This window comes from Mirounga leonina, unplaced genomic scaffold, assembly GCF_011800145.1.
Source record: "Mirounga leonina isolate KUSES-001 unplaced genomic scaffold, KU_Mleo_1.0 Mir_115, whole genome shotgun sequence".
Taxonomy (NCBI): domain Eukaryota; kingdom Metazoa; phylum Chordata; class Mammalia; order Carnivora; family Phocidae; genus Mirounga; species Mirounga leonina.
This window is the reverse complement of record NW_023270268.1, coordinates 35,263,244-35,277,177: the sequence shown is the minus strand read 5'-3', so window position 1 is coordinate 35,277,177 and position 13,934 is coordinate 35,263,244. Positions and strand designations below refer to the sequence as shown.

The 13,934-nt window shown below is 48.2% G+C and overlaps 1 protein-coding gene across 5 annotated transcripts in view; it reads left to right on the top strand.

Annotated features, from left to right (window-relative positions):
• Positions 1–286: 286 nt before the first annotated feature.
• NMNAT3 (nicotinamide nucleotide adenylyltransferase 3) overlaps positions 287–13,934 on the top strand; it is a 116,045-nt gene continuing 102,397 nt past the window's right edge. For all 5 annotated transcript variants that reach the window (XM_034995845.1, XM_034995871.1, XM_034995864.1 and 2 more), the window contains exon 1: positions 287–492. The gene's annotated coding sequence lies outside the window, so the exon portion shown is untranslated. The remainder of the gene's footprint in view (positions 493–13,934) is intronic.

The following is a 13,934-nucleotide window of genomic DNA, read 5'->3' as shown; positions in this document are numbered from 1 at the left end:
GAAAATAATTATAAGAAATAAAAATAAGAAATAAAACGGGAATACAAAACAGGAAAATTAAAAGCAGAGAGGCACACAACACAGTAAGACCACTGGGGGAGAGCAGAGGTGGGGTTGGGGGTGGGGCGGGTGGGCGGGGCTTCGAAGAGGCGGGGCGCAGGGCCCCTCCCCCTTAGGGACAGCCCCTACCGAGGGGGCGGGGCGCAGAGCTGAGTTTTCCTCTGGCTCCGCCCACGGCGGGGCGCCCGGGGAGCGTGGGGTCAAGTTCACCTTAGGCCCGCCCCCCCTCGGCGCTCGGGGGCGGGGCGGGCTCCTCCCAGGGCGGCCGGGCGGAGAGGGCCTTGCGTCGCGAGAGCAGGCGCTGTACGGCGCGGTCCTCCCGTGCAGGGCCGAGTGCTGGCCAGGATCCCGGGTTCGGTGTGGCGGATACCCCAGTCCCTGGCAGTCCCCCGAGGCTCACAGAGAGCCTCTGCGGAGCCCCGCCACGCGCAGGTAAGTGCCACCAGCCCGCCTTAGCCCTCGCGGGCCCACACCTGGGCGCGGAGGGGCGACAGGTGGCGGTGGGGTGCGGAGCCCGGCAGCAGTCCAGGGTAGGATGGACGCCAGAACGCCTCCTCTGTACCCCTCGCGCCGCCCATTCTCGCCGCATTGTGGTCAGCCTAAGACCCAGTACCCCTATCGCTCCGACCCGAGGCCGGCAGACAAGAGTTCGGATCCCACCTTCCCCTACTCCGGCAGCCTGCAGATACAAAGACGTATCCAGCAGATACTTACCGTGTGCCACCGAGTGCCTGCCACTGGGCCAAGTGCTGGGCATATAGAGGTGGGCGAGCGAACATGGTGCCCGCCGCGCTGGAGCTCACAGTCTGGTGGGAAAGACCCCCCACAGCCAGTAGATAATCTACACACATAGTGTAAACGGTAGAACTGTGGTAAGAGCCGTGTAGATACAAAGTGCAGGGAGTCGGGCGAGCATTAAACCGGCGGTCCCCGTCTGTGAAGGCTGCTGGAGCGCAAACTTCAACATGAGTCCAACAGTTCCAGGGTGGAGAACAACAGAGTAAACACATTTTGTTAGAGAATGTGGCTTGTTTGAGGAAAGAAGGTATGCGGGGCCTGTCTGCAGGGACCCGTGGGGAAACCAGTTGCTGAACTTCCTGCTCTGTAAAATAGGACCGTGCCTACTGAAGATTGAGCTGTTGAATTTACATGACTTAGCGGTGTTCCAGGGGTCAGTAAATGAAGTACAGGTGAAAACGTTTCTGGATGGATTAGGATGTTGATCTGGACTCTAAAGTGTGTGCCTGCCTCTGAGCAAACTCACTTCCCCTCTCCTGGAGTCCTCTTCCCTTGTCTGAGTAGGATCTCTCAAACAGTCTGGTATCTAAAATGATGCCTGGTTTGATCATTTATTCCGGAAACATTTAACTAGAACTCACTTTTGACTGGCCCTGAGGGTTCAGAGAGAAATCTGACGCAGGCCTGCCCTCCTGGAGCTTGTGTAGGGTGGGCCAGGTGAAGTAAACGGGAGTTTCAGCTTGTGGGCTCAGTGCTCTGGGAGCTCAGTGGAAGGCTTCTGACCCTCTGGCCTTGCTGGGAGTGCCCCTCTGCTTCCCCGCCCATGTACCCATTTCCCAGAAAGGCCTCATCTGTTATTGCCAGTTCCATAAGCCCCCAGAACATAGGGCTCACGTTCTGACCCTCAGTTACTTGCTCACTTTCATTGGTGGCGTCACCCCCTACAGCTGGCCAAAAAACCTCCCCAGAGGCAGTAACCCTCTGGTCCCTAGCTGAGGACCCCTCAGATCTTGAAACCCCAGTGATTTAGAAGGGGGTTGGGCACTTCAGGGAACACCTGTCAGCCTCTTCGTGTATTTTATTGGCTTGAAGGGTCCCAATTTCTTCTTTGGCTTTGTTTACACTGTTGCTGTAGGCTTTAGGATTTCCTCCATGAAAACTGGCTGGGAGGCCCAGAGAGTGAGGGAGCACAGTTGAGAGAGGAATCTGGCACCATTTGTGGATAGTGGTAATAAAAACAGAGGACAGACGTTAACAGAAGGATGCTGGAGGAAGAGGGAGAGAGGGCTGTCTTTGTGCAGCCACTCTGTTCCCCCTTGCAGACCGTGGGGAAGGGGAACCATAGGCCAGGCCATTGCAGACCTGGATCCAGATTCTTTTTTTTAAGATTTTATTTATCTGTTTGACAGAGAGAGCACAAGCAGGGGGAGCGGGAGAGGGAGAAGTAGTCTCCCTGCTGAGCAGGGAGCCCGATGTGGGACTCGATCCTAGGACCCTGGGATTGTGACCCAAGCCGAAGGCAGACGCTTAACCGACTGAGCCACCCAGGCGCCCCTGGGTCCAGATTCTTATTCCTTACTTCCCAGCTCTGTGATGGACCCTAGCAGATCACTTATCCTCTGATTGTGCAAGCTTAACAATGCTTGTCATATAGTTGGCCCTGAAGAAATACTAACCCCCCCCTTCCCCTAAATGAACTAAAATAGGAATAATAATAATGCCTAGGTCAGAGGATTATTACGGGATTTAATGAGTTAGTGTACCTAAAATATATCGAGCAGTGCCTAACATGTAGGAAGTTGCTACTGCTGATGTTATTGTTCTTATTCCTTACTTTGGGCAAAAATTTGTGAAACCAGGCAGGGGGAGGGTGGGAGGTGGGGGTGAGGGGGTGGCTCTGAGGGTCTGTGCAGGGCGATTAGCTGAGGAGCTGGGTTATCTGTGGCACTGGTTTTACCGGAAAGCTTCAGCCCAGACCAGACGAGAGAAAGGACTGTTCTGCTGATAAAAGGCCTCCTGGGGAGCCACATGTCAGAAGGCCTGGACTTTGAGGTCTTGGAAGACTCTAGCCAGAGAAACAGAGCAAAAGCTAAGGGGTAAGGGAGGGGGTGGGGACCAGGGTGAAAAAGATCTAAAATTGTCTTGTTTGGTTTGTATCTCTAACCCACAGCTCGGTGTGGGTCCCCTGTGAGGGGCTGCCCCTGCCCCATGCTGATCTTCATAGGGGTTTGGTAATTGCCTAAGACTGGTCAGGGAGCTGACCTGTATGAAAGACTGAATGCAGTCCTGTAAATCCTGCATCCAGCAGAGTACTGGGCCCAGAATGAATGGTGAATGGATGAATGAATGAATATAAACCTGAGAGGCAGACTTCTCTGTGTTAAAGTGTGCTGATTAAAAGAAAGGAGTATGGGGCACCTGGGTGGCTCAGTTCGTTGAGCACCCGACTTTGGCTCAGGTCATGATCTCAGGTCCTGGGATGGAGTCCCATGTCTGACTCTATGTGCAGCAGGGAGCCTGCTGGTCCCTCTCTCTCTTCCTCTACTCCCCGCAGGCCCTGCCCTCCCCCCCCCCCCCCCCCCCCCCCCCGCTCATGCACACACTCTCTCTCTCAAATAAATAAAATCTAAAAAATAAAATAGAATAAAATAAAGGAGTATGAAGATAGGAAATAGCTAGTGTTTTCAAGTACTTGCTCATGGCCAGGTATTTTCATGTATGTTGTAGCATTGTGAACACTGCAGCTTTGGAGTCCGATAAAATTGCTTTATGTGACCTCACATGCATCGTAGGAACTCTCAAAAGGTCAGTTTTTGCATCTGGAAAATGGGAATCATTGTGTAGCTGGGGTGCAGGGATGCAAGAGTACCTGGCTCTGGAGGATTTCTAATAGACCAGGTTCGGCCACTCACCGCTGACAAAATGCAAACGCAGAAGGACTAGTGGTGGTGAAACAAGAAAGGAATTTATTTCAGTGAGGCCAACACCAGCAGACTAACATCTTAAAGATTGTTGCCAAAGTGCCAAAAATACTTCCTTTATATAAGGAAACGGTGGGACAAAGGTCAGTGGGTACAGGCAGGTGGGCAGTGAAGGTCAAGTCGATCAGTGTGTTGGGGTCAGTCCTGGGGGCCTTGCTGGCTCAGGGCAGTCCTATGGCTTGACGGGGTAGTTTCGGTTCCCATGGGGGATGCTTTCCTGTAGGGTCTCTTGCCTAGTTAAGAGATGAGCTGGGAAGAACTTAATTAGGAAGCTTGAGGTGGAAGGGGAAGTAGATGAAGTCCTCTTTCAATAGTATGAACTCCCAGGGCTGTTAGGAGGATTACATAATGCACCTATCCTGGGTGCACAGACTGTGGTATGGTGAGTGCTCAGGCAGTAATCATCATATTTATCAGTCCTCCAAATGATCTCCACTGTGATGTGGATACAGAAGGCAGCAGACACAAACGGGTGGCGTTGATTCTGAACTCAGCCCCATGGAGAAGCAAAGACTCTCCGCGGTCACTAACCAGACAACTCTTGTGAAAATTAAGTCAACTAACCAGACAACTCTTGTGAAAATTAAGTCAACTTTATGTGCATTTCATTCATTACTTAAAGCACTTGACTATGTGAAATCTTAAAAGGAAAAAACCCTGCAAAATGATAATTTATGTGCCTTTCAAGTTCAGGTATTTTATCATCTAGATAAATCTTCCGTGCCTCTATGTAAAACCACTTTGGGCTGTCGAAGCTCTTAAATAAAGTGGCTTGTCCTGACCAGTGTCTGTCTTTGCTCGTTTATCATGGTTCTCTGGTGAAGACAGACGGATCCCATTTTGCAGGGCAGGCCTCGGGGTGGCAGCTTCTACCCCACTGTTTTAGCCACGCGCTGCTGCGTGGTGGACTGACGGCCCCCTCATCGTTGTCTCTCTCACGTGCACACAGACCCACAGCCCCAGCCGGGAAATAGGAATAGAAAGGCATTTGTTCTGTTGCTAGTATGAATCTGGGGAAATCTAAGGTACACAGTGATGGGTTTTTGGGTGAAAGTGCCTTGGATGAGGGTAGCGGAGTCTTCTGGAAGTGAGAGTTGTCTCTTCTTTCTCCCTAGGAGTGCCACCTCTGGGCCTGGCCTCCTGTCCAGTGTAGGTCTGGTCTGTATCTCCGTGCCTCCCTGCTGTCCCTGCCCTTGACCAGAACTGCCCTTAAAGCCAGAGTCCCTGGAGCAGCTATAGAGACCCAGTCTGTTGCAGGGAAGCTTTTCTGAATTGTCCCTGCCTTCCCACAGTCGCAGTGGGCACCTCTGCCGGGCTCGCCCTTTTCCAGCGGACCCGGGCTTGCCCCTTGCTGGGCTGTGAGCACTTGCACAGCTGTTGGACTAAGCGTTCCTGGTCCCCAGCACCGTGCCTGGCTCCTTGTCCTCCCTCCCTCCCTCCCTGCCTCCCTTTCCTTCCTTTTCCAACTTCTTCAGGCAGGGTCGTGGGGATTAGAATGCTGAGTCAAAGTGACAGTCTCAACCCTCTTGGGGCCCATAGACATCATGAGACAGGTTATTATGAAAGGCAGAATTAAGCACATCAACACACAAAATGTCATGTTATAAACTGGGTTAACTGTAGGAAGGAGAGGCCTGGCATGCCATGAGGATGTGAAAAGGTGGGACAGTTACAGAAATCTAGTCAGTATCAGTATAAAGTATGTCCATAAATGTTGGTTGGAGGCTTATACTCATTTATTTATATACCTTGAAGACCGGTGGATGGCATTTTTCTATAAATTCTGGTAGACTGTGGTTTATGCTGCCAAGGTAATCTTGTAAGAAGGGTATTTTTAAAAAAGTAGTTGTGCTTTAGCTTCGAAATGGGAGAAGAATGCTAATGGTCAATTTACTAACCCTTTGAAGATTGCAGAGCCCCTCTTTGGATTGTCTCACTGGGTGCTCCCTTCCTCAGCCTCACACGTGTGCCGGGTAGTGGCAGTAAACGGTCGCCTGGCTCACTGAGGGTAAATCTGGGGGGTGGGCCCTGGAGCTCTCCCCTTCTGAGTGACAGGCTCCGTCTGAAAGCCTGTTTTCTCTTTCTTTGATAGCTCTGCGCACACAGGCCAAGTGAGGTTCCAGCATAGATTTTCTCACGTTGGGGCTAGTGACCTGCCATCTGGGAGGAAAGAAGTGTCAAGCTGACTGCTCTTGTCCAGGAGGGCGGGGCTACCTGACTGCAAGCACCTGCGGCAGGGCCCGACCCCTACAGAGCCCGCTGTCCCTCCTCCAGAGGGACGCCATGCCTGCCTTCAGGCCCCTGCAGTTCCAATGAGAGCAAGGAGAAAATAACGCAAAAAGGCAGGTTTTAAATAAGACATGATCCCAACAACCCCAGGAACCATTCTGTCTTCAGGACTGAGTATTTATTAGAGAGTTTTTTGGCCCGAGCAGATGACAAAATATGTCTTCAATTGCCCCCCAGTCTCAGCCATGGACCCTATTACAAGAAATGAGCTACCACCTTCCCCGAAGCAAAGGAAGGCAAGTAACATTGCAGGGCAGAGATTGAGAAGGCCAGTCTCAGTGGGGTGGGTGTGACTGCTGTGTTCTCAGGACACAGCTTTCACAGGACTGTCATCATGGGGCCCTGAGCCATGGAGGAAAGAAGGCGCTCTGGAAATCTCCCTCCCATAAGGCTGACACACAGGGACGGTATTTATTCCCCCTGGGAATAAGTTCAGTGGTAGGTACTTATGAAAAAAGGTTCTGGGGGTGGCGCCTCGGTGGCTCAGTCGTTAAGCGTCTGCCTTCGGCTCAGGTCATGATCCCAGAGTCCTGGGATCGAGCCCCGCATCGGGCTCCCTGCTCTGCGGGAAGCCTGCTTCTCCCTCTCCCACTCCCCCTGCTTGTGTTCTCTCTCTCGCTGTGTATCTCTCTCTGTCAAATAAATAAAATCTTTAAAAAAAAAAAAAAAAGAAAAAAGGTTCTGGGGAGTAAATGTGTCCATCAGTCAACCTGGAACTTTTCAGAGCTCCTAAGACGGCTTTAAATTAGAGCCAGTCTTCCTGCCTTCCCCCCCGCCCATCTGTCCCCCTCCCTGGCTTCCTCCTCTACAAGGGAACTGTCGGGGCAGGACTCAGCCCAGGGACGAGTGTTGGAACTGACTTGCAGCGGCAGAGTGAACATGGTTGAAGGCAGACGTGAAGGCTTTAGTGCCTTGATCGTGGTCCTTCCCACCTGGTCAGTGTTTGACAGAGGAGGGAGCGTGGAGCAAGGCTGACCCACACAGTTCAGCCCAATTCCATGCTAGCCCCAGCCACCAGCAGCCCTGCTCTCAGTCTGCCCACTGAAAAGCCTTTGCAGCTGAGGAGGGAAAAGAATGTTGGAAACAAGTGATGGAACTAACCTGGATTTGGGCCCAGTAAGTGGCCTGTGGGAGAGCGTGAATGGCAGTGTCAGCAAGGGGGTCACACCAGTCCAGATAAAGAGCAGTCTTTGAAAGGCTAGAAGTCTCTCTTTGAGCAGGTGATCATTAGGGCAGAATGCCTGTTATGTGAATTAGTGTGGAGGAGTCGAACTTGAAATTATTATCCACTTTCAGATGTTCATTTGAGGGATCAGAAATGGGTGTTTATTGCACAGACCCTATGGTTAGTATCAAAGACTGCTTTGCTTTTTATTTCTCCCATCTGTTCTTCTTCTATGTAATTTTTATAATGCCGTTGATCAGTCTTGTCTTTGTGTGTGTGTGAGAGAGAGAGAGAGAGAGAGAGAGAAGGAGGAGGCCAGTGTTGTACCCACTTTATATTTTATGAGTAATCAGAGGACTGCAGATGGTACAAGTTAGGAAGGCTGCCTGTTTCAGGGGTCCCTGGAATGCTACCAAGCCTTTGGCTTCTGGGATTCTGTCTTAAGAAAATAATTTGAAAAGTGAAAAAAGCCACTGTATAAAGATGCATCATTATTTATAATGGTGAAAACTTACAGGTGACCTGAATATATAGCATAGGAAAGTATAGTCAAGCTACAGAAAATTAGGTTGATGGAATATTATGCAGTACTTAAAACTATGGAGATTAGTAACTTGGGAAGTCATTACATGCTCAGTGAACAGAATGCGATTACATTAAGTACATATTCAGGAAAACAGTCTGCAAGGAATGCCTCCAAGGGAACAAGAATTGCTCGTTCTAGAGGAACTAGGGATAATTTTTTTTCACATTTCCAACTTTATTGTATTTCGACTCTCCTTTAAAGAAAAAAAAAATCCTAAAACAAGCTAAGTTAAATAATGACCTTTATGTTGTTTGCAGTTTTAAGGGCACTACATTTATGGCCTTCTCCTGATTAAATCTTTCAATCAATAATTTCTAACGCCAGGGTTGGCCTCTGCCTCCATGTCTCTGGGTAAAGGACATTCTCTGGGTCCATGAGCTAAGTGCCCAGTAGATGTGCTCACTCTGGCTCGTAGGTTCAGATGCTCAGATGCTATAGCTCCTCCCTGCCTTGCAGCTTCATATCCTTCTGCTAGCCTTCCTCATCCTTGTTCCTCACTGGTGGGATGGGGACAGGGGATTTGGGTTTACAATCTTTGAGGGCCTTGTTGGTCAAGTTTCAGCAACCTCTGCCCTCAACACACACACACACACACACTCTCTCTCTCTCTCTCTCTCTTCCTAGGTCAGCAGTTGTCTCGGCAGCCCTGCCTTGCTCTGGTATCTTGTCCTGCTCAGGCCTTGGTACTCCAGTACTTCTGCTACTGGGTTTTGTATTCTTAATACCAACTGTCCCTGAGTTGTCCCTAAACCCATGCATCCTCTCTGCCTGGCACTGGCAAGGGCCTAGTGCGTGGCCAGTGGTATATCCTAAAGCAGCAGTTCTTGAGCTCACTCAGTTGGCCACCCATTGGGACATCATTAACACACATCTTTATTTGAGACAAGAATTGAGTCTGGTGATTTATTTGGGAGGAGATCCCGTGAAGCATTGGCAGAAAATAGGGAAACAAGCCAGACAAGCACATCAATGAGCAGGTCACCAGTGTGGACCCCTGGAGTTTAAATCTGTTGGGAATCTCTGGCAGCCAGTGTAGAACACCCCTCCCAGAGTTAGCCTCTCATGGGGAGTGGGAGCTGAATATATAACCACCATTGCTGTCCGTCATTGGTTGAGTATTGCTCCTCATGTGGAGTTAATTCTCTGGGACTTCTGGCAGCTTCCATTTCCCAGGTGAAGCACAGGGCAAAGGGATGCAGATGCTAGCACGTGGAAGGCAAGCTGGCTTTCCTTGAAACTGAGGCCTGAGGGGCGCCTGGGTGGCTCAGTTGGTTAAGCCTCTGCCTTCAGCTCAGGTCATGATCCCAGGGTCCTGGGGTCAGGCTCCCCACTCAGCGGGGTGTCTGCTTGTCCCTCTGCCCCTCCCCACTGCTCATGCTCGTTCGCTCTCTCGCAAATAAATAAGTAAAATCTTAGAACAACAACAACAACAACAGAAAACATGGAGGCCCAAATGCTCGGGGCACAGCACTAACAGCATCTGCTGTGACATTCTTCCCTAAGCACCATGAACATTATCAATGTACTAAACTGAAAATAACCAAATCCGCAATTCTGTGCTGAATCAGAGACCCTTTTGTTTTAAATTGAAGACTGCGTTAAGTAGTAACCAACCCCAGAAGTTTATGAAAAAACTGTGGGAAGAAATCTTTAAGAAAAATATTACCATATTTTCCCCTGTGAACTGGGATGGCGTATTAATATTTGACTTAAGTGGCAGAACACTAGTGTTCACAGCTGTACGGTTTGAGACCCACCACTTCAGAAGAGGGCCTGAGTGTGTAATAAGATTGATCTTTATCAGGGCGCCTGGGTGGCTCAGTCGTTAAGCATCTGCCTTCGGCTCAGGTCATGATCCCAGAGTCCTGGGGTCGAGCCCCGCATCGGGCTCCCTGCTCCGCGGGAAGCCTGCTTCTCCCTCTCCCACTCCCCCTGCTTGTGTTCCCTCTCTCGCTGTCTCTCTCTCTGTCAAATAAATAAATAAAATCTTTAAAAAAAAAAAAAAAGATTGATCTTTATCGTGGCAGTGTTTCTTCCTCTGTTGTACGTTGACTTTTTTCTGTTACTTCTCAAGTACATTAAGATGATCTTAAAAGAAAAATTCATTGGGAGACAACATTTAAACTCATTTGTCAACCCATGATTATATCCCCAGTGCCATGTTTTAATGTTAATACTGGATTCAACATACTGACACTAATACCAAAAGATGGGAGAGAATTTCTGTAGTTATGGCTTTAGGCACTATGATAAATGTTTTTATAGTCATTGCCTTTATGTAGAAACACTCCATCTCCAATTAAAGATTTACTAAGCTCTTCATCAAAATATCTGTTCACAGTTGAGACGTACAAAATGTTTGTGTTGACATTTCAACTTAATTCACGCTATAGTTTTGTGGGTCTCAATCCATTTTATATGCTTGGTTTTTGTTGGTTTGTTTTTTCTATGCATGGGGGAGGAATAGTGGCAGAAATGGGGGGGTAATGCAGATTCTAGAAACATTTTCCATGTACTTATTCTTACTAACTCTGTTAGCATATTTGTCACCACAAATGAAGGCCTTACTCTAAGAGATGATTTAAAATTGCTCATGTAGCGAGCTCAGTAGAGTTGAGTGGCTAAACCCTTTGGCTGTGAGTTAGGGGCTTTTTTAGAATTCGTATAGAAAAGATTCAAGATCCCAGTGTTTAGAGAAATGTGGCCATTTTCCTTCAAGCCACGGTTCAACATGCAGTTCTGCAAAGAATGAGACAGTGAGTAGCTGGTGTTAATGCCCTGTCCCCGTGTCCTGTGTGCGTGGCAGACATTGCTCGGTGTGTCCTCCTGCGCCCCCCGCTGCGAAGTGCTCCTGCGGCCACTGCCCTTCATCGGTACCGGCTCACTGCGCGAGGCCTGTGCACTCGCCACGCTCTTGCACACCTTTTTACTCATCCCTGCCATTGCCGTGAACCATCAGCAAAGGAATCTTTCCTAGTCTCTCTACCAAAAAAAAAAAAAAAAAAAGGTAAATGCAAGAGGAGGTAGTTGGTTTGATCACCTTGTGCCTTTTCATTCCTGTCTCTGCCATGCAGATGGTGGTTATTCCCTTTGTCAATGTTTGTCTGCCTTCCTGTTTTCCTTCTACCACGTGCATTTGATGTTTTTCCTTTCTTCCCTTTTCCCTTTAGTGTTTCTCAGAAGATAAAGCAGGGGGCGCCTGGGTGGCTCTGTCGTTAAGTGTCTGCCTTTTGCTCAGGTCATGATTCCAGGTCCTGGGATCGAGCCCCACATCGGGCTCCCTGCTCCGCGGGAAGCCTGCTTCTCCCTCTCCCTCTCCCCCTGCTTGTGTTCCCTCTCTTGCTGTGTCTCTCTGTGTCAAATAAATGAATAAAATCTTTAAAAAAAAAAAAAAAGATAAAGCAGGGAGCCCCAATCTCATAGGCATTGAAATGTTAATTTTTTCCCCTCCCACCTCAGGAAGGCTGCTCTGCTGTAGGTTACCAGTGACCTCCACATTGCCAAGTCTTCTGGGCCTTCCTTGGACGTATCTTCTGTACAACATGGGATGACTCTGACTGTGCTCTGCTCTTGAACCCTTCTTTCTTGGATTTTCCTCCTTGATTTGATATCTCTCCCTACTGCCTTTCTTCTGCGGGCATTTTAGGGGGCGGGCAGCCCCAGAGTTCTTCCCTTGGCCTCCTCTTGCCCATATACCCCTCCTGGATGATTTCATCCATGCCCCTGGCTTTTAACTATCACCTTTACATAGATGCCTCCTGCATCCCCATCTCCATACGCCCCCTCTCGCCCGAACTTTGTATCTGGTAGCCTGCTAAATGGTGCCTCTTGTGGTTCCCATAGGCACCCAGAGTCAGCATCTTTCACCTTGTTCTAGATGATTCGTTTTCACAGGGCCAATCAAATACTTGCCCCTCTCACCTTGTTTCTGCTACCTCCTTGGGGTCATAGGTAAACTGTTGTAAGTTTGTCAGAAAACTTCCATCTTGGAAAATGAAGTGTAGGACAAGGGCACAAACCAGTAGCTACTCCTCAGAACTTAGGGGCTTAAAAGCAAACAGTCATTTAATAAGCATCTCTCACAGTTCCAGGGGTTGACTGGACTCAGCTGGGCAGATCTTGCTCTGGGTCTCTCATTTAGTGGCAGTTAGATGGTTGGGGCCATCTCAAGGCCTGGTGGCCAGGACCTGGGCCAGGAATGCATTGTCACATAGCCTGGGTTCCCCACAGCATTGGCAGCTGGATTCTCAGAATGGGTGTCCTCAGGGGCCACCCTCAGAAGTCTCATAGTGTCACTTTTGCCCCATTTACCATCCTGCCCAGCTTCAAGGGGATGAGACATAGACACACCTCTGGATAGAAGGCCTGTCACATTGTGGTTATGCTGGAAAACACATCCAGTCATAGTCTGCACATAATGTCTAACTATTCCTTTGAGAACACCTGGAAAGTCACAGCTTTCTGTTTTGTTTTAAATTTTTGTTTTTTGAGTAGGTGACATATTTACATGATTGGAAAGTTAAGAAAAAAAATAAGTATAAATGTATACTGTGAAGATGTTCTTTCTCATCCCTTACACATGCCTCCTCATAGACAACCACTGTTTTGTTTCTTTATATCTTTCCAGAGTTTATAGGTATTTTTATATTCGGTTCTGTGCCTTGCCTTTTTTGTTTGTTTTTGTTTTCTGGGTGCCCTGGGTTCCCCTTCCTCTGATTTTATTTGTGGCCACATCTCCTAATTCGAGTTACCACTTTAGCCTGTCACCGAAACTGGAATTGGGTCCCACCCTGTTCTTCCTGGTCTTGTGGGTTCAGGCTCAAGCCCAGTTTTTTTGTAGTTCCCCTGGTCTGCCAGGAACCACTCTCTGACGACTTGTCTTATCCAAAAGTAGCACCATCAGGGGTCATTGGGGGTGGTAGTCCTCATAGAGTACTAAGATATCAATGAGTTGCTATTCCTAAAAAATCGAGCAAAATAGAATTCTTCTCATTGAGGAAATATTCTTAAATCACGTACTTTTTCTGTATTCCTTGAGGAATACACATGGTTTTTGTTAAATTAAGAAGGCCAGACTCGACCCTCCACAAAAAAGATGGACAGTTGTGCTTGTTGTTTTAAAGAAAGCTCTCTCTGATGGTGTATGCTCAGGATTTTTTCTGTTGTAAGGAATAGAGACTTCATTCTAACCAGGTTGAGCAAAACTAGGAATATGATGATAATAGAAAAGTTTCAGGGTATCAAGCACAGCTGGATCTGGGTGCTCAGATAACGGCACTAGGACTCTCACCCACACTCTCTTTTTTAAAGATAGATTTATTTATTTATTTATTTATTTATTTATTTATTTATTTATTTATTTATTTATTTATTTATTTATTTGAGAGAGAGAGAGAGCATACCCACAAGCAGGGGGTGGGAGGGGCAGAGGGAGAGGGAGAGAAATTCTTAAGCAGACTCCTCACTGAGTGCAGAGCCTGACTCAGGGCTCGATCCCATGACTCTGAGATCACGACCTGAGCTGAAACCAAGAGTCGGATGCTTAACTGATTGAGCCACCCCCTCAACTTCTCTCTTTCAACTCTTCCTATTACTGTGTTGGTTTCACTTTCTAAATTAGGGATGATGGCAACTCCAGGTTTATATGAAGTTTATAGCTCCAGATTTCAGAAGAAGTTACTCTTTTCTCTGATGTCTGTATTGCAAATGAGCTCTGATTTGTCCATTTGTCTCCTGTATTGTCACTTTGCCAGGAAGTTAGTTTTCTGAACATCCTGATAGATCTTCCAGAATCATAAGGAGGAGTGGTAGAGCAGCTTTCAAAACAAAGGGATGCAGGACCAACACGTGGAGCTGCCCACTGCAGATGATGACTCAAAATTTGAATTTCAGCTTATAAAGAATACCTGAATTGGAGGTGATGTCTAGGAGTCAAGAACCTTCAAGAAAAGGTTTATTGTGCCAATCTCTCTACTTTTGTGTATGTTCAAAAATTTCTGTAATAAAAACTGAGTGCCTCAGTAGGTTGAACGTCCAACTCTTGATTTCGGCTCAAGTCATGATCTCAGGGTCCTGGGATTGAGCCCCGAATTGGGCTCTGAGCTCATCAGGGAGT